At 37.8% G+C, this 26,367-nt stretch overlaps 1 protein-coding gene across 1 annotated transcript in view; it reads left to right on the top strand.

Annotated features, from left to right (window-relative positions):
* The first annotated feature begins 18,990 nt into the window (after nucleotides 1-18,990).
* hdly (hadley) overlaps nucleotides 18,991-26,367 on the top strand; it is a 51,235-nt gene continuing 43,858 nt past the window's right edge. Inside the window, exon 1 of the mRNA XM_083131451.1 lies at nucleotides 18,991-19,183. The gene's annotated coding sequence lies outside the window, so the exon portion shown is untranslated. The remainder of the gene's footprint in view (nucleotides 19,184-26,367) is intronic.

Here is a 26,367-nt window from a genome sequence, read left to right as displayed (position 1 = left end):
ACTCTTCCTTTTGCCACACGCCTCCATGTGTTCACTTCGATGGTTCGTCCTATTCTACTCTATGCCAGTCCGGTATGGACCCAGATGGCACAGACCCATCACAAAAACATCCAGATTGTGCAGAACAGTGCGCTACACATGATTGGGTCCTACCCCATGGACACCCGTATCACCCAGATTCATGATGATCTGCAATATCCAATGATAGAGGAGACGCTCCAAATCGCCAAACAACGCATATGGGCCAAAGTTCGAGCCCACACCAATCCACTAATAAACTCCATCGGGACACTCCGTCCCCGACGGCGTAAGGTACCTCTACCACGACTATGACAAAGTGAATCACACTCAGATTCTAGGGAACCTAAGTAATCTCTTCATATGGTTTTTAACAAATGTATAATATGTGCACCTGTGCTTGTATTCAAATTTCGTGTAAATTATCATGATAAATCCTTGTATAACTTGTATGTATTGTTTGTAGTTAGTTGTAATGTTGGGCACATACCCACGAGCTGTCTCCTGCGACAGTAGCAGGAAACACTAATGTAATTGTACTTATCAATGTTCCTGTACACATTTACTATGTAAACAACCCACATCCCAGTTCAATAAACAATATGGTGGACATGAAAAATCCTGACTTCGGAAAAAAAAAAAGGAAGACTGAAATAGTTCCAATTTAAAAGAGAACATCAGACGAGAAACAGCCAAATTGTGGGAGAGCTTTCCTTAGCAGGCAAAGCAACTACTCAGTGAACTCAATTGGTAGTACAGCGGCCATCTTTATGATCACACACCGAACCCCCGGCCACAGTTAGTCCAACAACTAGAAGAAGACCAACACACCTTGAGTGACAGTAGTAGAGGAAAAGAAACCAAGACAACAAAAACGCCAATAGAAGAGGGATTTAAATAGGAGTCAAGGGAACGTGACTCCCACATCAACAAAACAAGACAAATCAGTCAGTCAGGGACTCGAGAAGCACACTTCAATATACAATCACAGAAATTGTCGAATCTACTGCTGCATAACATAATACATTGTAGACTTATGTAGTAATTTAAGCTATTGCTGTTGTGTTGGTATCATTATGTAAGTATAAAATAAATGCATGTGTCGAATCTGATCATGTTTCTATTTATAGAGCAGGGGCTCAACATCTGCGCGTGCTAGATTATACATACATTAGCTGTGACTTGCACGAGATTCGAGTGTTCTGGAATAAATCTGCAATTCTTAAGATAACAAAATTACTTATTATTAGACCTCGGATTTTAGGTTTTTAACCTATTTTTTCCTTTGAAGGTAAATAAGACATAACAAGTTATATCAGCGTTTCATTAAAATAACGCACCAACTGACGAAGTTTTATAGTGCCTAAAATAACCTATTTTAGATTTATGTGCCTAAATTAAAACTGTTTTTAGGTTTTTATATATTTTTTGGTTTTATAGAATTTTTATATTTCACAGAGGTATTTACTTTGTTTGGTGTCGAAATAATTCAATGACTGGAGTGTTTGAAACATGTTTTCTGTCGATTTCTGTTACCTGCACACAGTGGCGGCGATTAAACGGGGCAGTTCCCCCTCTACTTTTTACCCCTGCACTATAGACTTTTAATGCTAAGCCTTGCCTACTAAGAGTAAGTAAACTGTCCTCCCCCCTCCTCAGTTTTGACACCCAATCATCTTTACTGCCAGCACAGTCCAAAGAGCAAACTTCTGATCTGGGTGGCCTTGCGAAGAAACGTTTCAGCATTGAAATTTGCACCACTGACTATGTTTCTGTTGAAAGATCATGTTCAGCACATGAGATGATTCTCACAGACAAAAGGCGGAGTTTGAGTGTGGGTAACATGCAAAAAGATTCATGGTGGTCACTAGGACCATGATAAAATTCAAGTATAATTCCTGGTTTTCAAGGCAAACTTTCCAAATATTCAAGGATACAAGCAGATGTTTTCTCTATTCCAACCTTACGTATTACCGACTCTCACCCCCTCCCCCTCCCACACACACACAAAAATAAAGGATTGAGAAAATTTTGTTTTATTTACCTTGTAGCTTTCTTTTTCTTCCTAAATAAATAACAAACTAAAATGAGAGTAACTTGCCTAAGGGCATTTACAAAAATGTATAAATTCAATGGGATTTGGATTAATAAAAGCTGTAATTTTTCCGCTTGTACCTTTTCTCATGTTTTACCAAAATTCATGTGTAATTTCCAGAGCCAATAATTCACGAATATTTCCCGGAATTGAAGGAATTCCAAGCGAATAGCCAACCTGATATTGTGCAGCAAATTATACATACGTGATTCATTTTTCATATCAACAAGTAACATTTGCTAACAGCACAAGTGTAGTATTATAATAATTTGTAGATAATTTAGAAAATGATATTAAAGAAATGAAAATTTGTTTAGAAGATTATTATTTGGATATTACGGTTCTTGCGAAATATTGTTTTTAACGATTGTATCTTATCAGTCTTTTTCAGGAATATTGTATCAATTTAAGTATTTTTGCAACCTACTTCAGGGTTTTTCGAGCCTAATTTAAGATTTTTAGAAGCTATTTTAGGATTTTTAGAACCTATTTTAGGATTTTTAGAGCCTATTTTAGGATTTTTAGAATCTATTTTAAAGTTTTTAGAGCCTATTTTAGGAACCTAAAAGCACACTTTTTAGAATCTAGAAATCCGAGGTCTACTTATTATGTAATCGTTTTAGCCATTGAAAAAATATCTTAGGATGGTATGTGATTTACAACTTTAATAACTTTATATAAATATGGTAACATTCTAAATTGCATGATGTAATTATGGAAATCCATGGATACATGCAAATATCGACTAAGTTTCCTTGGTATTTTGTAAACAACCATTCAGTATAATAGTATTTGTATATTTGTATATTTCGGCTTTCTTACCCGATTGCTGGTATCACAAGTCTACCTCGTAGGGAGAACTGCCTGTGCCCCATGTCGGGCTCTGCTTATGCTTGGGTCAGTTTCTCATAATCCTGCTGCTCACGCTTTGGGTTCTTGCGATACTATGCAACCAAGAATAATCTTGGAAGGGTTGCCCGTTACAGATTTGTACTCGGATCTGCATCAGTCAACTTGAATCCAAAAATGCCAGTGGATAAGTTTTATTGTAATTGTGTCTAACAAGATAATTAATCTAACTTTTTTGGAAGAAAGTTCCCTAACCTTTCATTTCTAACTATAGAAGGGTGCATATATAATCCGACACCAGTGACCAGTCATGGCCTGCAATCTGTTTACCCTATTAGCTAACTGAGAAGTCCGATCAGGGTAACTTAGTAGTGACCATTCCAAGGCCCTAGAGGACCAGTGCGTGTCATGCATACCTACAATAAACATATTCTTTAACAGGGATACTTAAAGTATTAAAAAATAATGCTATTATTTTTCTTATTTAAAACAGTAAATATGTAACACGGTCAAGGTTTTATTGGAAGTGGAAAGTTAGGGATGGCAGGGTGAAATTCTTTCCCGAGTTCTTTACTGCTTTCATTTGAATTTTTTTAAAATATCCCCCCTTTATATAATGACTTAATACTTAGTTTTCTAAATCTCGTGTACAAAATATGTTGATAGTTATGTGCAAGAAAGTGCTTGAAAGAGAATTAAATTGGATGTATTCTTAGGAGGGAGAGAAGGCATACACTATACAATATTTCTTAATTAATTTTTAACTCCCGATTATCAAATATTTAACTTTCGTCTTAAGGGTTGTTCAAAGACAAAAATGAAAGAAATAATAATCTGGGATTATTTTAAGGCGGGGTTTCAGTTACCATTTTAGCTTTTCCCGAGCTCTTTACTGCTTTCATTTGAAAATGTTGATTTTATCAACATTTCGGGAGGGGCTGTAGCCCATCAGGCGGCCTCCGCGTACTCCACTGGGAAAAGAATGAAAGTTGTATTGACTACTGCCTTCATATGACGACGATCTCTTCTGATAGCAATTATCTGTAGGTATGAAATTTATTCTCAAATCGTTAGCTACTATTTAAGTTACCCAAATTGCCGTCAAACTGAAAACTACCCTTTCTACCCACTACATTTGCTTATTTATTTATTTCGTCTTCTTTTTCATAGAGATTTTAAGGTTGTGGACGTGAAGCTTTTTCTCGCACATAACTTTCAACATATTATGTACACGAGAAGAGATTTAGAAAACTACCTATATTAAGAATTATATAAAAGAGGATATTTTAAAAATAAAAATATGAAGCATATTGAAGAATAAGTTATGTATAGAAATAAAAGTCTAACCTACAAGCACGTACTCACACACGCTCAAGTATCCTGATAATAATTTGCAGGCTGGAGTACTATCTTGATGAAGGGCATTATTACAGTCACAATCTTTACACCGTAAGCTACTTCTTTCTATAGTCGCCACCATGTTTGAGGAGCTTGCCTCTCGTTTGACGTCAAAATCAACCTCCTGATTCTTTGTTCTTCTCTCTATACTACGTTTCGGACACAGTCGTCAAATCCATGGTCACTTACTGAACCCTCCAATGTGTTGTGTTTGTAATGTCGTTTTAAGTATTCGGCATATTCTTGTTGAATATGCCGATTTTGCTTTTCTCAGGCAGACTTTTAGTCTTCCCAACTGTTTGTCATCCCTTTTCGGGAAATGACAGTGTTTTATCAAATGTTTTTAGAGCTGGACTCTTCCACTGCCTCTGAGGAAGCTTCCACTCTTACTCATGAATGTGTTGTGTTTGTCTTGTGCAGGTACCTTTACGACCTTGGAGTTTTAACTTTTCTCAAGACGCTTTCTCCACTTCTTGTTTTCATTTTTTAAGTAATCATTTTAGATAAGGGTATATTTCCCCGTATACATTGAAGGTGCAAAATGACTACATGTACCCACGCACCAAAAAATTTTAATTCAATCTTCTTCTTATAAGGCGCTACAGCTCTTTATGGGCTTTGGCCTGCTCAATTACATCCTTCCACTCTTCTCTACTCAACACACATTTCTTCCAGTTCTGTATCTTCAGTTTTCTTATGTCATTTCTGACATCGTCTATCCATCTGGTTTTGGGCCTTCCTTGTGATCTTGTAGCAATAGGTCTCCAATTGTAAATTTGTTTCACAATTCTTTCTTCGGGCATTCTTTCAATATGACCCAACCAGCTCAATCTTTGTGTTTTGATAAATCTTCTTATATTCTTACTCTTTATTAATATTTCAAGCTCTTCGTTTGTTTTTATTCGCCATATATTATTAGATTGTCTCGTTGGGCCATAAATTTTCCTTAATATATTTCTTTCAAATATCATTAGTTTTAGAATTATATCTTCTTTCAGCACCCAGGTTTCACAGCCATATGTAACCACAGGTCTTATTATGGATTTATACAGCTTTAATTTTATTTTTCTGGTAACTAGTTTGGATTGGAATATCCTCTTATTCGCATAAAATGCTCTGTTTCCAGCTGCAATCCTTTCTTTAATTTCTTCTTCAATTTCATTGTTTCCATTTACTATTGCCCCGAGATATTTAAATGACTGTACCTGTTCTATGTGCATTGTATCTATATCCTCTTTTTGTTGTTGGATTTTCCTTCTTGTACACCTCATATATTTTGTCTTTTTTTCGTTCACTATTAATCCATATTTCATTGCCTGTTGCTTTAGTTTCACTAGTGAGTCCACCATTGATTGCTTAGTTCTTGTAGTAATTACTATGTCGTCTGCATATGCACAGACCTGTCTTAATCTTGTTGAAATGTTTCCTCTGATTTCCAACTTCTGAATTATTTCATCCATGACTATGCTAAATAAAATTGCTGATAATGGGTCTCCTTGTTTTACTCCTCTATTTATTGCAAATTTCTGACTAAAATCATTGTTTCCTTTTACTACTGCTGTAGTGTTTTGTAATGTCATCTTTATTAATCTTATTAGTTTGTTTGGAACATTAATTTTCTTTAGACATGTAGGAATTATATTTCTATTTACTGAGTCAAATGCTTGCATAAAATCGATAAATATGTTATGCAGTTCAATATTATATTCATAACATTTTTCATATATTTGTCGCAGTATGAATATATTGTCAACTGTAGATCTATTTGGTCTAAATCCCATTTGATATTCGCCCAATTTGTTTTCTGTAATTTCGGAGATTCTATTTTGTAGAAGAATTGCAAAGATTTTGTATGCGACATTCAAAAGCGTAATTGGTCTGTAGTTATTACACTGCAACCTGTCTCCTTTTTTAAAAATTGGGCAAATGATACCATGTAACCACTCTCGTGGCATTTCCTCTTTATTCCATATGTTGAGTATCAAATTATAAATTTTATTCCTTATCATATAACCTCCATGATATTATCTGAACCAGGTGACTTATTCATTTTTAAGGATTTTATGATTTTATTTACCTCCTCATATGTTGGTATTGGAGTTTCAGTATCATTTTCCAATTTTTCGGATATTTCATCTTCAGACGGTAAGTGTTCCCAATTTAATAATTCCTGAAAGTACTCTTTCCAACGGAGTAATACTTTTTCTTTCTCAGATATTAATTCTCCAGATGCATCTGTACATAATGAAGTTGCATGAGTGTAGTTCCCTACATGAGATGTCACAGCCTTAAAAAAAATTCTTGAATCCTTTCTTCTATGGTATTCCTCAATCTCTTTGATTCTATCATTTATCCATTATTTTTTCTTCTTTCTGCATACATTGTTGGCAATTCTCCTTTTTTCTCATATTCTTCACAATTTGCCCTTGTGTGTCTCTGTAAACATCTTTGTCGTGCAGCATTTTTCTGATTTATTACCATTTTACATTCATTATCCCACCATTCATTCCTTGGTTTTCCATCTTGCTTTTGTATTACTTCAGTTTCTGTTTTCAGAATGACTTCTTTGAGTTGTTTCCAATCTTCATTTATATCTTGAGTATCAATAAAGTTTTCCAAATTTTGGCTAATTTTTTTTCTATATTCAGAATTGCTCTACTATGCATATTGCTTTTATTCCATTTTATCTGTTGTCTTGGAATACTTTTTCGTACAGGTATTAATTTCTGTTTAATTACTGCCTTGACCAAAAAATGATCCGAATCACAATTCAGACCCCTCATTGTTTTTACATCCTGCACCATTTCCTTTTTATGTTCGTTTACTAAAACATGGTCAATTTGGTTGGTAGTTTTCCCATCTGGGGACACCCAGGTACCTTTATGTATCTTTTTATGTTCATACTGTGTACTCATTACAGTCATATTATTTGCAATATCATAGTTGTATACTAATTCTCCATTATTATTGGTTATCTCATGCAATGTATGTTTACCTGTTACTTCTTTATATGCATCCTCTTTTCCTATTTTTGCATTTAAATCTCCCAACAGGACTATCAGGTCATGTCTCGGGGTTTTATCTTGCACTACTTGTAGTTCTTCATAAAACTTATCTTTAATGTCATCATCTTTCTCTTCTGTTGGAGCATACACGTTTATAAATGTCACATTACAGAACCTTCCCTTCACTCTAAGTTTAGATATTCTTTCACTACACGGTTCAAACCCTAGTACATGTTTTACCATTTCTCTCTTTACTAGGAATCCAGTTCCGTGCTGACCCGTAGTTTCTTTACAACTGTAATAGACAGAGTATTTGTCTTTCTTGATTTCTCCTTGCCCTTTCCATCTTACTTCCTGTAATGCGACTACCTGCAACTTTGTTGCTAAGACTTGATCAGCTATTTCTTGCATTTTTCCCGGTTTTAGCATAGTCATGATATTCCATGTTCCTACACATATTATATCTTTCTTATTCCTTTTCATATGCCTAGGTCGTTTTCCATTAATCCATCCGGCTTTCTGTAATTGAGCTCTTTTAGCGGAAGGTTATTTTTATGAGACCAGGGTGCTGGCCTAATGCTCAACCCCCATTTCTTTGGAGTACCAGGATTTTTTGTTAGGGTTTACTCCCTTAGCTGATAACATCCAGTTTAGGTGCTGGATACTCGCCTTCACCCTCCTCCGTCTGCTACAGCATCGGCCCGCCGAAGCGGGCCGTATGATCTTTTTTGCTGCATTGCCCAGGGGTCACGCGGCAAACAGCCTTCGGGGACGTGGAGGTAGGATTTGTTGGTAGTATTGGTAGTTGTTATACCCAATGGCGTTCCTCAGTATTTACAGAGTGCTCATATCAGCATCCGAACACTCCCTGAGACCATACCAACCTTTTAATTCAATCAGTCAGTAGAAAAGTTGTTGCACTTCTCCCAGAAGACTTGAACCAGTGAGCGTCCATAAAGCCTGACGCCTTAGACCGTCGGCCACGGTTGGTTGGTTGTTAATTTTGGTGTTTTAATTCAACTTTATGCACAGTAAGGCTAATCGAGATTGGACCTACAGTTTAAAGTAGGATCTGAATCATTATGTGCCTCGACCGGGTCGCACAGCCACGGTGCGGGATATGTAGTTTGTGTGTGTGTGTGTGTGTGTGTGTGTGTGTGTGTGTGTGTGTGTGTGTGTGTGTATGTGTGTGTGTGTGTGTGTGTGTGTGTGTGTTTGTGTAGGCTAGGCTTTGTACCTCCCTAATGAAAGAAAACATCCGGCCATGGTTATGCTTGTCACAGCTCTTATGTGTGAAACTCTCCTTGTATTGTTACAGTCAATAAGCAATAAGTACAGCATATTTTTGCTGGGGAAAGTGGCATAGCTGAGATACACGTATAAAAATAATATCTCGCAGCATGCATTGATTTCGTTTGTTAAATCTGATAAGAGTCATAAGTGGGAACGTGAGCCGCTTAACGATTTAATAACTCAAGCGATCTTCTATTGATTTAATCTGGCCTTACCATCAGAAATGCATTGCGGTGTGAATATTTAATGCAAACACGTGCAGCCAAGATCAGTGGTTTCGTGGGCTTTAGCAGTGGTGCCACATGTAGTAAAATGTTCCTTGTCGCAGCAAAATTCGAAGGAAAAAGGTAAAAGGAAAAAATATACATTTGAAGGAAAATGTCAAGCTTGCTATCACATATTAAAGTAAATCTGATAAAAGTTCTTCATCTTTTGTGCAGATGCTGCAAAATTGTTTGTAAACACTTTCTATTTTAAGTAATTTTTATCCTTATTATTTATCTCCTGTTTTAAATTGTTTCATTTTTATTAGTTTATTTTTCCTTACTATACTTTAATATTTAACTTTTATTTGGCGATTTTGTTTCTTTATTATATTGTACAAATATGGGGTTATTTAACAGCTGGTTGATCTTCTTTCTGCGCATAATTTATCACGCCCAAACGAACCATAATTAAAATGTTATTCATGCAACTTTTATAATTATTGTAAAAACTGCCAAAAATTTTCATATTTGCAATATATTCTGCCGTTCACTATCATTAAGCTTCATTATGTCCTCCTTATTCACGTGTATTCAATAGATCGTATTATTTCGGAGAATTCGTGTTTTCAGTGGTAAGAAAAGCAATCAAAAAACATAGATGAAGTTTTATTATGGCGATATACGTAGTTTTTTTAAGATGAAGAAAAAAATTGAATGATAAAAGGGAAATTTTGCACATTGAGGTGGAAAATTGTCCTCTCTGGTTGGTGGCAACATTGGTCCATAGGTGCCCTGCCGTGACTAACTATTCGTTTCTAACGTTCGACTAACGTTTCTACAATTTCGTTAACCAATGTTTCCCTAACTGGAGATATGGTTTATATTGGAATTTTTAGAAGAAGAATAAGACAAGTTACATACAGGTTGTGAGGATAGATTATGTTTTGTTGAATATGTAATATGGATGTAATGTGACTGGATGGCGAAGGTACGGATTGGTTATAATAATAATTGCGTTTAAATTGCATAAATAACAACACTAATGAAGCGACGGTACTCTTCAGTACACATGGGATTTTCCAGCGTTCATCAGACGATTATTAATATTAATGGTATGTACCAAATATATTAAAAATAGAAATTCAATTAAAACTCTGAATTCTTAGAGGTAAGAGATCACTGAACACTTTCAGGTCTGAACATAAATCACTGCCATCAATATCGTCTTGCTGTTTTCGTAAATTTATTACACATACCAGTGCATTTTCATATCCGTTACTATTTATATATTTTTTAAAGCAACAAATAAATTACTTGGAAAGAGAGTTAAAATTATTTTTAAATATTCTAATAAGATCATATTTATCTTATTAGATCATATTCATAAATACAGTCAACGAATTTAGTAGTATACTATAATTTATACAGTACAATTTCCATGTACTCATGTAGTAAAATTATTTTCAAAACAAAAACATGTTATGAAAAATTATTTAGAAAAGTTTACACTTTCAGTAAGAAACATTAAGCAAGAAATAAAATTCCAACAAAATGAAATCAAATAATGTCGGTCGAACTGTACCTTGAAAGTGAATTGCGCTGCTGCTGGGGCTAGTGTACACTTAAGTGCAGTCACTCGCAAAAAAAATATCAAGCGTCAACTTCATGTTACAATTACTGGGAAACTATTTATTTATTTGACGTATTACAATGTAACAAACGCCATTCTTAATGTATTTTTCCATACTTTCAATTGCAGTAAAATACTATGGGGTTTCCATTTAAGAAAAAACGTAAGTTTGTGTTGAAAATCGTACTTCCTTACGTAGTTGAACGTATTGTGTCCACTATTTTCGTGAGCTCCTCTCATAACTTCTTATCTGGAAAAGTAGTTTTTCAATATTTATTGTTCTTCATGAAATATTTCCTGTGGTAATTTAGGTGACTCACTCTGTATTATATATTTATATGTAGACAGCTTGATTTCCTAGAACGGAAGATTAATGCATGTTCAGCCGCTTCACTCAAGGAATATTCATAATCAGTCGCAAAGAACCTTAAAGAAAGTTAAACGTGGGAGAAGACTTGAAGAAGCTAGAAGGTAATTTTCCCCGGCTCTTTCTGTCCGTAACAGCCTTTCTCCGCTTAATCTGCAAGTGGAATCAGCCGCAGATGCAACGAGGCCAATCTGCAAGGCCTCCAAGAGCCATCAGGAACTAAGTAATTGTAATGGCTGTTCTCGTGGGGCTTATGCTTGGAAAAGTCCCCACGTCAAATCGTTGAGACCTTCGCTTTGTTCCGCTTGTTATCTCTGAATATCTGCAGATTGTTTAAAAGTTATATCTTGCGTGCATAAACCGTGTTAGGTGTAGGGTCCCGGGTTCGATACCTGGTGGAGGCACATAGTGGTTCGGATCCCACTTTAAACTGTAGGTCCAGTCCCGATTAGCCTTACTGTGCATAAAGTGGACTTAAAACACCAAATCATTAAATCATTCATTGTGTTAGGTGTATTTTCAAAAGTTATCTTGCTGTCCTCCGTGAATAGTGCCATAGTCTGGTTTTCTGTTAATTAGAGAAGCCTGCCATCTGATATTGTTTGCGAAAAGCGCTACGACGCCAGGTGTCTCGGGTTCGAATCCAGGACAGGGCATGGATGTTTGTGAGTGTACATTCATCAATTTCATCATATCATCACCCATTCCCATCTTCGCAAATTAGCCAAAAGTGGCACAAGAAGAATAAAGCAATTCAATTCAATGTTTGCGAGAAGTAAGCCCCTAATACAAAACTGGATTCAATCCAGTCACGATTGCGTGCATATATCGTTCCCCCCTGTGAAATGGCGACTGGCTGCTTGTCGTTAGAAAAGCCGGCTGTATTTGCAACAAACAATCACCAATGTGTACCGGCCTGCATGGGTTTGGATGACTTGCAGATGACTGTTGTCTCTGAATAATTTCAGCTTGCTGATTCCAAAAATGAAATCCATTTTTACCCATCACGTCTAGTTTTATTGCAGAAAAGTAGCAATATATCAACTGCCATCAGTGGCGGCGATTGGATTCCAAACTTGAGAGGGGGCAAAGAAAGTATATTTCCCTTTGTAGATAAGGTTTAGCATAGTGCGGAGGCAAAAGTATCGAAAAATGGGGGCAACTGCCCCCCGCCCCCTAATCGCCGACATTGACTGCCATAATTTCACAATAAAATGTGTAGTTTCATCATTTTCTCAATAGATGGGTCTGTTTAGATGGTGGTAAAATATTGGTTTTCCACAATACAATTTTGAACTATGAGTGCACATAAAATAGTAAGCATTTTATCAACGTTCTACTTTGACAAGACACATTGACATGAAGCTTGTAAATTTTGATTACGTAAGTTCCATTTTCGAAATCCCTCATAAAATTTCACATATTGGATGTAATGCATTAAAATGGATATCGTGTGCGTGATCAGCAATCAAAATACTTCCAGTTGGTTTGTAAACAACCAAAATTTCCTTTGTTGAAATTTAATTTACTGCATTCTGTATTAGGCGTAATGGAATGCCGAATATGATAATTTTGATTGTAAATTGTAAATAATCCTGACGTGATGGGAAAAATGGATGTCATGTCAACGATTTGAAATCATCCGAATTTTTTCCCCAAAATGCAGGGGTGTGTTATTGGATGACGGCTTGCTTGGCACTTTCTTGTTCTACGGCAAGGGTATTCAAACTTATTGCTGCGATGGCTCCCCTCCACTTCCAAAATTTGCACGCGCCTCCCCTCGATAATAATAGATAAATACATGTCATGTGACCATGAAAAAATAATACATCGTCTCTTCAGGTGTTGATTCACATGCAAGCAATGAAAATATAATATATGTGTGATTAATAAAGTTGGTGTAAAGTTGTTTTTTTAATGTTTATAAGCTAGTGTCAATTCATTCAGGGATACAATATTCATGAGATAGAAAGGATAAATACAGACAGTAAGCTGGATAGATATTAAAAACAGGCATACAACAATGTCTGGATTTCTTCATTTAATTGCAGTCCTGTTTATTCTAACTACATGCTCAATGTACGAAAGCGATCACGTTTCTCTTAAAAAGCAGCAACTTCCCCTTGAAGGTTGCGCTCGATTCCCTTGCACATTAGTTTGTGAAAAATAACACAAAAGTTTGCCAATTTCTGTGCAAATGAAGTCAGTGGGTTGCGGGTCATAACCCCCCCCCTCCTCCTCTCCTCCGCTTTGGTACAGGATTCCTAAAAGAAGAACGCCACAGGCAAGAAGAGATGCCAAAATGAGGACTGACTACTAATAAAAGTATATGTAACACAGCCTTTCGAACATCCTGGGCACGCCACTGAATGCGCTATCAATGTTGGCATGGTCTTCTTGTTCAAGGTAGAAGCGGGAGGCGCACTGAACAGTTTGAATTCCATTATTCTACGGGATTGCCACGGGTGAGAACTTCCTGGAACTAATATCACAGTAAGCTTTCAGTAAGCTTTTTAAGCTAATATCACACTGTTAAGCTTTGTTTCCATATTAATAAAACATTGAAATGCTGACCAAGGCAAACTTTTATAGTATAAAAAATATACATAATAACGTATCGTTTCCTCCCTCTAACAGGGGTTTCTTCAGACGAAACTTCACAAAAAAAAAGTTCTGAAGTTTCGTCTGAAGAAGCCCCTGTTAGAGGGTGGAAACGTTACGTTTTTATGTATATTTTTATACTATAAAAGTTTGCCTTGGTCAGCATTTTAATGTTTTATTAATATCAGAGACTGTGAATCCATTGTACAGTGTCTCTCAAAAGTTTTAGGACAACGACATTTTAATCTAGGCAACCCAAATTACGTAAGGCGCTGGTGGGTTGCGTGTAAAGTTAGGCTCAATTTCAGGGTTGCCATATGCACAAGAGATATTTATGAAATACGCGAAAGGAATAAAACCAAGTATTATTGTATAAAACTCTAAAAAAATATTAGTATTACATTTGTTGCAAATAAGAAATACTTTCTGAAAAAAAGGAAATCGATTTTCTAGTATTTCATCGCTGATGGGTCTACACAAAGGAAAAGAGGAGAGGAAAAGAAAAGAGGCAACAAATGAGAGGAGAAAAGAGAGAGCAAAAGGGGAAGAGTAAAAGTAAAGGAGGGAAGAAAAGATAGGACAGATGTGAATAGGAGAAGTAATGCGGAGAAAGGGAAAAGATGCGAGGAGAGATGAGGAAAATGGAGCAAAGAGGAGAAGAGAGGAGGGAAAGAGATGAGAGGAGAGGAGAATAGGAGGTTTGAGAGGAGAGGAGGAGACTAGAAGAGGGGAGTTGAGAGTGGAGTAAAAAAAAGAACATGAGAAGAACTAAAAGAAGAGGAGAAGAGTGCAGTGAAGTCGGAAATCTACGAGAGGAGAGGAGATAAGAGGAGTAGAGAAGAATGTGATGGAGACAAGAGGCGAGAACAGGAGGGAAGGCGATATGACATATAAGCAGAGGAGAAGGAGGGGAGAGAAGAAGGAGAAGGAGAGAAGAGATAGGAGACGAGAGGAGAGATGAGGTATTTGTAGAAAAATATCGGCTCAGCGTCAAGAATTGATGCATTGATCAAAATATCGACATGAAACATTCAATAATATTTTAAAATAAATTGGAGAATGTATTAGATCTGTGCAAAATGCCATTTGGCTGAGTTCAGAGCCAGATAAAATCTGTCACGTAAGATCTTTGATTCTACCTGCGATTATACCACTAAAAACATGAATGTAATTTTCATATTTATAAGAATTATCCAATTTTTCACCACTTCTCAGTTCGTTGAAATGGAGGTTTTGTTATTTAACATTTTTCCACCCCCCCCCCCAATCGTTAATTCCGTTTCACACTGTGTGGACAATGAACATAATGGGATATGTCTAAAACTTACGAAAATTTTCTGCCACTGGAAGGGTTTGAACCTACAAACATCAGGTTGACAATCTACAACGGTAACCACTACCCTACAAACTTTCGTTCATGAGAATAGCTAGGAGGAGCTGACCAGTGTCAAATGTAGATGCAACTCTCCTCCTACATATAATGTGCAAAGAATACTTGTTTGAAACAAAGAAAACGAAGGTAGGGGCGGCATCTCACGCATCAACCTTACTCTCTCAATCTACAGACCTTACGAAAACCTACAGACCACTTTCTCTCATCAAACAGTAAAGAAATCTGTAGAAATCTTCATCACCGGTTGAATTGAGCTATCATCCTCAATGTGCAACCAGTATCTAATGAGAGCAGACGAATCAAGGCATAAACGGCTACCTGCTGGTGCGTTGTAAAATACTACATCGAAACATTTAATCTGCTTGTTTTCTTCCGCACGTTCAACTTTGAGGAAGCCACGCGCCTCAGCGGTTAAATGGTTCGCACTGATAACAGGAACTACGTTTCCGCCCAGTGTGGCTTAGGGAATGATCACTGTGCGATAGTCAGGGTTACACACAACAGCTCAATTTTATATTTCATAGTTTATTTTGCATCGCTTGCCTACCGGATAGTGGCGATCATGAGAATGAATGCTGAATTAATTAATAGATGATGAAACACGCTGAGTGAAAAACACATTCCTGTAAAGTTCAAATGAAAAGTGATGCCTGAAAGGGGTGAAGTAATGGAGACGAGATTTATTGTGTTGTAAGCAGTGACGACGATTAGGAGGAGCAGTTGTCCGCCACTTTTTGTCACTTTTGCCCTCGAACTATGCTAAACTTTATCTACCAAAGGAAAGTAAGCTGTCCTTGCCCCCCTGGATTTTGGCACCTTGCCCACCCAGTTTTGGGATCCAATCACCGCCACTGGTCGTAGGTGAGTAAAAAGTCATAATTTGAGTATTACCCATTCCATTCTAAAGTTTTCTTCAGTGTTCCTTCACGTCCAGAAATCGAACTTTGGACCCTGATCGGAGAAGAAAATATTATAATCAATAGTACGTCACGTTATGCCAGGCGAGAGGTCACAGGGTTTAGCCCCGTCTATTTTAAACCAGGCCCGTAGCAATAATTTTATTTCAAAGAAGCTCGTCACTTATCATCAGCCGCCATGTAAAGGCGAAAAAGTGAGGGGTAGAAGAAATTTCCCAACATATTAAAACTTGCTATTCAAGATGTTTAATCCTGGTAACGGAGTAAAATTAATTACCACTATGCACTATTTAAGTTAGATATTTGTAGGATTTCGAGGGTGGGGACTTCAGCCTCCCGAGCCCTCCCTCTGGCTACGTAACTGCTTTAATCATGTATTGTTCACCATACATACATATGCTACGTAACCTACTTTCTGTTCTTGCAAGTTTCTGGTCCAAAGATATTCATACTTGTGATAGCGACCCTTGCATTGATTGGGTTCATGGTGTACCTGCAGCGAATTAAAATTGTATTTTCCGACTCGAAATATAATTGTCAGTGGCAACCATGACCTGTGCAGCTTAGCTGCATACATACAGGATAAACGTTGCAGTTTTCCAGGGTTTGTAACATCGACGTTAAGTGGTCGACTTTCAGTCTCACCACCAAGGTTCTCACGTTAGAGTGTGCATGAGTGTTCTTTGTGACTGTCCGTGCATCGATTTCATGTAATTATCACGCATTCTCATCGTCGCGATTAGCCAAAAGTGGCAAAAATCAGAAACATTCAAGGATACAAATTCGAAACACTGAAAGGAGCCTGTAAAGAGCAAAATGTTGCTAAGAAAAATTGTGTGTCTTTATGTCCTCTGTGCGGTTGCCGGTGTTGTCCGTTGACACCCTGTATGTATATGCATAAACAGACCTGCTGGAATAGAGGCTACGCCAAAGGTGGACCAGAGTGGGCCATTGATTGATTTATGCATGAGTATAACTAATACCCGTTTACATGAACATTGAACAAACTCACGAATTTGAAAATCCACGGGTGAGGGTAACACTCGAGTTAGGATCGTTTTCCATTGCACCAATATGAAAGGCATTCCAGCCCGCGCTAGTCATGAAACCCCGGCTTTACTCTAGGATAACAGCTAGTCTCAATACAAGTGCCTAAACGTCATACAGATTAAAGCACGTGATTGGTTACCTGTTTTGACAAGGCGTGTTTCCACTCCTGGCACCCCGTGGTGTGGCTGCATGACAGAAAACACGAGAAAGGGTGAAGGCAACGGGACTTCGGTATCTCCGTAAACAAACAGTGACAAGGGACTGCCACAAGAAAAATTCAAGCACTTGATAAAGATGGAGAAAAATATTTACGTGAATAAAGGTTGATATTTTATTGCAGATTGCGACCATAGTAAGTAGTTTTACAGTGATGTTTGCAGTAGATTTCGATGTATACATGTACCTTCACGCAGTATTCACGATCGTTTATGGCTAGGATTATTCCATTTTCTCCGGCTAGTGGGTGTGTGTTTATGTTTGTATTGCACGTTCAGTTTTAGAAACTCCGTACTGAAGAATGTGCACAGTAAGCATCTGCCAAAGTTATATTTAATAACATACTATATATTTATAGCTTTTTACATTCGCAGTTTGAATCTATTACTTCTCATTTTACATTTATTTGGTTTTGAAGTTTTGGTAATTGTAAACATTAGAATGAGTGATGACCCTCACAAAGAATGTCCTATGGATTCCAATCCGGGAACCTTGGCGCCGTTGCGATCTGTGTTAACCTTATTTAGATAATGATGGCTAAGACAGGGCACCTTAGTACGTTGGATTTCAGGATCATATTTGCTGTACAATAGTAGTTTTTTTTAAATTTAAGTGAACATAATTTTCTGTTATTTAGTTTATAATTTTGAATTTGTAGTATATTCTGATGTGAAATGTAATCGAAAATAAAATTTAAGACATTTTCAATGCAACGTTTGAAATTGTAAAATTTCTTTAACTGAATCTCTACCCTTCTTAAACCCGAAGGTTTATGGCTGCAGCAACACAAGCCTTCCATCTGTCCATATACTGGGCTAGATTAATCCAAACTTCTCCATCTTTACAGATGTATTTTAAGTCCATCTCAACGTTATCCCTCCATTTTCGTTTTGGCCTTCCTACAAGTCTCTTACCATCAGGTTTTCCAACAAGAATCCAGTAAACTTTCTTTCTTCTCCATTCATGCCACATGGCCTGCCCATCTAAGTCATTTTGATTTAATTATTCTAATAATATCTGGATATGTATACATATTATGCAGTTCCAAATTGTGTAACCTTCTCCACTCACCTGCCTCCTCGTCCCTTTTACGTCTAAATATTTTCTAACGATTTCATTTTCAAATAACAAGTTTCACATCCATATAATGGTAGAGGCAAAATTACTGATTTGTATATTTCAACTTTTGGATAATTTCTTTTTCTCCCAAACTTAAACATCCTATTATTGGATAATAAATCATTGTCTGGTTCACGTAATACAATGTCAAAATACTCGTAAAAATACATTTTAACTTGAATATGAGAAACATCCAAAAATGTAGAGTCAAAATGGTCCACTTACACCAGGACTGCCCCGTGCTGTGCTGAAGTTGCAGCAAAACGGAACAAGTAGACTTTTACGGCAAAACCTGGCGACGACGACAGAGCTTCGAACATGAGAAGCGTGGTGCGGTCCCTCTATCTCAGGGTCATGAACCTTATTCTTCAGCGGGAATTCCCGATCTCCTGACCCGTCCAGACACTGAATATCTGTGAACGTTTAAAGGGCATGTATCCGTATCTTATCACAACTACTTGCTGTTAATGCTTACACCATTCATGATTTGGCAGAAACAACAGTAAAGGGATTCTTGCGGTATTAATTCAACGAAAGGGGATAGTAAAGAGGACTTTGCTCTATCTCGTTCTGCAAGTTCATAGACACGCAATGTCAGTCTTCCTCTGAATGGATGATTCATTGTCGTTTGCCGAGCCTTGGGTGAAGCAAGTGACGCGAATCAAATCCTTCTGCACGGCCTTGAAGCCATCTCGACAAGAGTTTCCTTGCGAAGCAGCAAAAGCAGTCATGTAACAGCTGACGTCACAGCTCGTCAACCGAGCGGAAACATTTTAGAGGAAAAAAGAGAAAGAAAACATCAATTTGCTCGGCTTAACCGCCGAGGTGATGTGAACAACAGACATTTCACTGGGAACTCTGCTGGAAGAGTGAACGCTCCCCGTGCGGGCTGTTTCACCTCGTGACAGTGCGTGTGTCTGTGCAAGTGCCGTGGATGACCAACCTTTTAATGTGTTGAAAGAAGCGAACGGGTTCGAAAAATCAACAGGGACATATTGTGCGGAGTTGATTACCGAAGAAGAGCAGGTAGGTGTGTCTGATGCCAAGGAGTAATGAACTCTCTCTCTCTATGTCTGCCTGTCTGTCTGTCTTGTTTCTTTCTCTTCTGGCCGGGTCAGCAAAACAACCGCGAAAGGAATTGAGCACGAAAGTGAAATTTTCGCTCTTAATTCATTTGCTCTTCTTCCATTCGTGATTAGTCCGTTTCGCGCTAATTCCTTTCGCACTTAATCGGTATTCAATTTTGGTTTCGCAATTAATCAGTTTCGCTGTAATTCCTTTCGCGCTTATTCCTTCGCGTTTACGCGTTTATTCCATTCGCGCTTATTCCTTCCTGTTTATTCCTTTAGAGCTTGTTTCTTCGCGTTTATTCCGTTCGGACTTGTACCTTTTGCATTAATCCTGTGTTACGTTTCGCTGTTGTGCCATTTCTCGCATAATCCCTGTCATGGTTAATCCACCACTCTTTCTGGCCATTTCACATTTCTTCTCTACCTCTCCAGGTTAATTTCGACAATCTTGAAAGGACTTCAAAAAATGGTCACCAGAAGGAGGGTGGTATTAAAAATGCATGACACAAAACTGACAATCGTAATTCCGGTTGTCACTTAATCAATAATTATCAACAAGCTAATAGTATATTAATTACCAACCGTTTATCATGAAGTAATAATTAATTACATGATTGAATTAGGTAAACACCCATTTGCAACATATCTTCATCAGGGAAGCTTCTCCAGTTTACCACGTTTCATAGCAGCAACAACATAAAATAATTTGAATCATCTTTGTACCCAATTTGGGAGCTGTGTCCTTCCTTCCTCCCGATCCATTGGGCTGTATTCTTAGTCTCTAGTGTTTGAAGAGGAGCTTCGGTTTGGTGGTCACGGATGTTATGATTAGACCTCGGATGTTTTGTTTTTAACCTATTTTTTCCTTTGAAGGTAGATAAGATATAAGAAGTTACGTCAGCGTTTCATTAAAAAAACGCATCAACTGATGAAGTTTTATAGTGCCTAAAATAACCTATTTTGCTAGTTAGAACCTATTTTAGGTTTATGCGCCTAAATCAAACCTTTTTTAAGGTTTTTATAAATATTTGAAGTTTTTTCAGGATTTTTGTCACACAGAGGCATTTGCTCGGTCTGATACCAAAAAACCAATGACTAACGTGTTTGAAACATATTTTCTGTCTATTTCCCTCCCTTTATTTTCCACGCAGCTTTCTTTCCCTTTCCTTCTTCGATAAAAATAAAAGGTAAACTGTGATAAGCGTCAGGGCATTTATAAATAAGTATAAATTCAATTAAATATTGGATTAATAAAAGTTGGAATTTTTCACGTCTATGCAGAAAAATTCACGATTACGGCCAGTTTCGCATTATTGCGTTTTCACCTCCCCCAATACAAGTTCGCGTGATTTATGTGACCAACTTTCTAAGGCGAAACGGGACATCCCATTTCCCTTTTCCTGTTTCGCCTTACACAAAACGTTTCCCACCAGGGAATATTATCGACATCAGGGGTCATTATTATTAATGTATTATTAACCTAACCTAACCAAACCTAACGTAACCTAACCTAACCGACAGGACAATGGGAGCTAAGATAGGCAACATCACAAGCTCTTTGCTCCCATCAGTGGCGTAGCGTTATAGTACGCCCGTACGCCCGGCGTTCCCAGATTTAAAATTTCAAAAATGCTTAAATGCTGTGATTATAAAGTAAAACGTGACTAATTTCATATATGTTTGATCTTCATGGCATTATAATAGCTATTTTTCGCGCCCAACACTCGTTCTAGCATCTCTTTTCAATGCCTTTCCGGCCGGACGCCGAGCAGGTTCGGCGTACAGGACTCTTATATTCCTTGCTGCCTTTCTGGAGGGAAAGCTTCGATTTCTACAGCACGCGCGTAAATGCTCTCTCTTACGCCAGCGTACGGAGCAGAGAGGTCCATCGTGATTGGTTCATGTGACCCTTCCTGCCTTCTGAAGCAGACGACAGCGGTAGAATTCCTACCCGATTCTTCGCTCTTCGCGCTCATGCAACTCGTGCTATGTGATGCTACAATACGCAATATTGACTGACGTAACTTTACCAATCTCAAATATACTGCTTCTTAATGGCCACTGCATTGTATGATTTATCGCACGAACAGCGATGTGCATTAGAAACTAAAAGATCAACAGTTTTTGTCAAGTCCTCGTGGTAGAAATTCAGCCTGTGGCTGCTCTACAACTTAACCCGCAAAACTATTAATTTTTTATTGTATTTTTTCGTTATTATCTAACTACTTAATACTGTGTTAATGGAAATGTTTAGCATTCATTTGAAAACTCTTAACATCGAATGGTCTCTGGACAAAATTATTTTAAAATGTTTATCAGCATTCTCAAGATGTAATAAACAGTGGTCTGAATTACTAATTGGCACTGTCAGTAGAGTGTACGATATTTGGATCATCCACTCTGCTTTGCACAGTGCGCCAAGACGACAGAGGTCCCTGGTTCGAATCCCGGCGTGAGCACGGATGTTCTTTGTCAGTGTCCCTTCATCAATATCATCACTTATATTCATATTCGCAATTAACCAAAAGTGGTAGAAAAGCGAAGTAAAATAAACCAAATCAATCAGTAGTTGGATCGCCCACAACAATGACGTCTACTGTTGTGCAGAGGCGCTTGTGATTCAGGTAGGTTTTTAATGACTTGCGTCATGCAGAAAGATATAAAAAAAGGTATAAAACACCTGAGTTCAAAACATTTCTGGCATAGTGAGGCATCTAATTTTCCAGCTAAAACATGCATGGATGATGTTTTATTGAAAACCCAGCTGACTTCAGGCAAATAAAAAATACCTGTGGCGACTAATACCATAAGCAAATTATTAAGCAAGAAAGGGCCGACCCTTCCTTCGGACTTGGCGTTCCCACCAGAAATGTCCATGCTACGCCACTGGCTCCCATTATGAATTACCCTTCAAATCGATAATATTCCCAGCTGGGAATTTTTTTTGTGTGTAAGGCGAAACAGGATAAGTCGAAATGGGATGTCCCGTTTCGGCTTAGAAAGTTCGTGTCACATAAATCATTTGAAATTCTGTTGGGGAGGTGAAAACGCAATAAGGCGAAACGGGAGAAAACGAAATTCACGCAGAATTCCCGGAGCCAATAATTCACGGACAATTCCCGGAGTTCAAGAAATTTCTTACTGTTCTTTTGAAATTTTGTTTTTGAAGATGTACTAAATCAGTATTTTTCAGGAATTTTGAAGAATTTTGAGTTTTTTTTTAAACCTACTTCAGGATTTTTCGGGCCTAATTTAAGGTTTTTAGAACCTATTTTGGTATTTTTAGAGCCTATTTTAGGAAACTAAAAGCACACTATTTTGAACCTAAAAATCCGAGGTCTAGTTATGATTCTCTACTTCTTATCTCTTCTTTCTTTCTTTTTCATTCTTCTCTTTCTGTTTTTTTTTTATTCCAAAGCTTCTCTTTCACCTGAAATTCCTATTTCTTTCTCTCGATCTCTTTTCTAACATATTCCGTTTATCTCTCAATCTCTTTATTTCTCTTTATCGTCCCTTTCTTTCTTGTTCTCTCTACTTCTGTTTTCTCTCTTTTCTATCTTTCTTTTTCTCTGTTTCTCTATAATTTGTCCATTCTTTCTTGTTTTTCTTTCTTGCTCTGTTTATCATTTTTCCTTCTTCCTATTTCTCACAATTAGCCAAAAGTGGCAGAAAAGTGAGGTAAAATAAAGCAAATCAATCAGTTCTCCCTCTTATTATCAGTTGCATGAGTTCTCCCTTCAATATGTGTGAGCGGAGTGTGATGCTTTCTTTAATATATGCCCTCCCAAATGACGTAGTGGTAACGTCGTCGCCTATTAAGCAAGGGGTCCTGCGGTTCGATACCCGAAGGAGGCACGTAGTGGTTCGGATCTCACTTTAAACTGTAGGTTCAGTCCCGATTACCCTATTTGTGCATAAAGTGGACTTAAAACAAACTCTTTCTTTACTATAAATTAAAGTGTGCTAGACTATTGAACCTTGCCATCTCGGTACAGACGTCGGTCCTGGTGTCCCGGTAGGGAATCTCGAATGTACGTTTGCCATTTTGTTAGCGATTAGAAAGTTGCACTTACTCAATGAAGTGTACATGAAAATGCCGGGAAGAATTATTTAAAGGTGCCAAAAAATATTTCATGCGAGTGCGAGAGTGTTATTTATGGTAGTGTACCTTTTCTGCCACTTTGGATAATCGTGACGATGAGTGATGATATGATGGAACTGATGAAGGGACAATCACAAATGCGCAGGCTGAGATTCGAATCCAGAACCCATGGCGTCGTAGCGCGCTGTGGTAACCACTCCGCCACAGAGGTTGGCAGAATGACGATGCGTTTGAAGTCTGTGTTGTGAGGGATGAAAATGAGTGTCTCGGAACGTAAGTGTGATTGAAGTTCACACCCAATAAACACCTCATCATTAATTACGTTGGATAGGCCTCCGAGATGAAGTAGTGGTAATGCTGCTGGACAAGTGACTGTAGCCTTGTAAGCAAGAGGTTTCGTTTACAGGTCACACTAGAGGCACTACTATAAACCCAGTCACGATTAGCCTCTCTGAGCATAACGTGGATCTCAAACAAACTTTGCTGGCCCCCGTGGCGGAGTGATTAGCACATTGCACTACGACGCCAGGGGTACCGGGTTCGAATCCTGGCCTGGGCATGGATGTTTGTGAGTGTCCCTTCATCAATTTCATCATATCGTCACTCGTCCCCATCTTCGCAAATTAGCCAAAAATGGCACAAAAAGGGAAGTCAAAAGCAAGTCAATCAATCAATCAAACAAACCTCGACCATGGGCGTCCGGAAGAGGGGGCAAGCGGGGACCACGCTCCCGTTGGAAAATGAAAGTCCACCTAAAAATTCTATATTTCACACATAATTTCATTTCAGACACTGGAATTTATGTTAATTATTATAAATGCGTTGAAGAAACATCATAACTTCAGATTGAAATAGTGTTTTTTGAGGCGGCATCACTATTATGGGTAAAAATATGCCTCCTTTGTCCCCCCTCTGGAAAAAATACCTTGATTGCCTCTTCCTGAAGAAAATCCTGTGGACGTCCATGACTTTGTCTAATTACATTAATTAATTAATTACATGAAGTATTATTCATCGTATCAGCATAAGTATTTTTGAAAGCAACTCCAAAACTTGCCTCTCTCGCTCTCTCTCATCTTCAAGAATTCCAGTGGTCCCGGATTCGAATTCCGACCTGGGCATGGGCGTTATTTGTGTGCGTCATGTCATCACTCATCCTCATCTTCGTGATTAGCCAAAAGTTACAAAAATGCGAAGTAAAATAAATCAATGAATCTTCAAGAATTGTCTGTCTCATCTTAAAGGCTGTAATAGAAATTAATCGTTTCGAAGTAATTTGGTTTCACAAATGTACAATTAATTTATTTCTACGTATACTCTGTTCTGAGAATCTCTAGAGCGAGCGAACGAAAATATGTATTTGCACATGCAGTGACTCGACAGGGCTCGACCAATAAACGCATGAGAGGGAACGGGATTGCGTGGAGGGAGGAAAGTGACTACAAGCCGTTTGCATAAGCATGTACTGTTTCGCTTCGCCCACTCGCTTTCTCACCTTCTCTAACGTTATACGCGATTATATTCACGAGATGAAGTATTTATTTTCCTTCTTTTTTAATATTTTTTCAATGTTCATCTTCATGAATTTTAGGATGTTAATATGTTACCTATCCCAGTTTGCGAATATAAACTCGAAACTCGCGGGAACGATAAGACAAACCTTGATGCTTTCACTGCTGAAACGTGTTCCATCAACCAACCCCCTGCTTTGCGCGCGCCTTGAGTGGATATTATGAGTGACGTTATACCACATCGGTAGAGGGCTGCTGGGCAACACGCGAGTAGAGGGGGTGGCTGGTGCGATTTTACGTTAAAGCCACTAATGACCTTTGAGTCCACACTGTGTTTCATTAATTGAGGCTTTTAGAGCTTGTGGATGTACTGAACAGACGGCTGTGAAGAACGCAAGATCCAGGATTCTAGATTCCTGAAGCCTCATTCCGTATAGTTCAAGTCCTGATTGGAACGTTAGTTCGGTATCTTTGACAACTCGAGAGGAAGCCGACCGGACGAGAACCTGTTCTTCTGAAAAGCGCTGTTGCCACTTTTACCTGCAGTGATTAGACATCCATTCATTCACTGCGACGTTATACTCCAAAGGTCTTTATATTGTATAAAATAATAGCACAAAACAATAACACAACCTAGCAAAGATAACGCAACCGCAACCGCACGTTAAGAAATCTCTAAAGAAACTGAATTGGCAACATCTCATTTACTCCACGTGGACTTGGCAAGTACTCTCAGTTCCTAAACCGGACGCTATTGGTGGGAAAGTTTGGAGGGGAGAATATACTGGGCTCTACGCGGACGTGGCGGATGGTTGTTTACGAGTGAACGTATCTTTTGGAATTTTCTTTGAAGTAAAGTGGCGTTCGAAACGGGACTTTAACTTTACCATTCACAAGTACTTGTTTTGTAATATGCACGTCTTTAAATAATATATTTGTATTTCATACCCGTTGTTTTGTATTTTACATATCTCTCGTTTACTACTTTGTTTACTTTAATATTCTATTTGTTTACTTTCATTCTACTTTATTTCCCTTTCCTGCCGCACATCATCTCTCTTGTTAGTTATGTTGGCACCCTAGGCAGGATTGTGGTTTGACATTCCCATCCCCCCCCCCCACACTGTCAATCATCGGCACTTTATGTGCGCTCTTCGATATTTTCTTCCTATGGCACGGTTCGTGATATTTAATACTAAAAATTTTGAAATGAAACAAATAAAAACTCATTAAGAATAATATAGGTTACATGTAAAGCTCATAGTTTGCATTACTGATTAAAAAAATAGCATATTTAGGAACATTTCAGTTCTGTCTTAGTGTCTGAAGAACATCTTTAAAAACATATTATTACTACTACTTTGGAAACAAAATTCCAGCAGTGTGTTACCAGAATATAAGAAAAAATATTAAAGAAAAATAACATTTAAAATAAACAGTAGGCATGCAGTATGTTCTCAGTAAAACATTTGTAATTTGAAATTATTCTACTTTGCTTGAGAAACTAGTATAGTTATAAACTATGTA

This window comes from Lepisma saccharinum, chromosome 11 (assembly GCF_977018435.1).
Source record: "Lepisma saccharinum chromosome 11, izLepSacc3.1, whole genome shotgun sequence".
Lineage (NCBI taxonomy): Eukaryota > Metazoa > Arthropoda > Insecta > Zygentoma > Lepismatidae > Lepisma > Lepisma saccharinum.
Note: the sequence above shows the minus strand (reverse complement) of the source record. Positions and strands in the feature narration are given on the sequence as shown.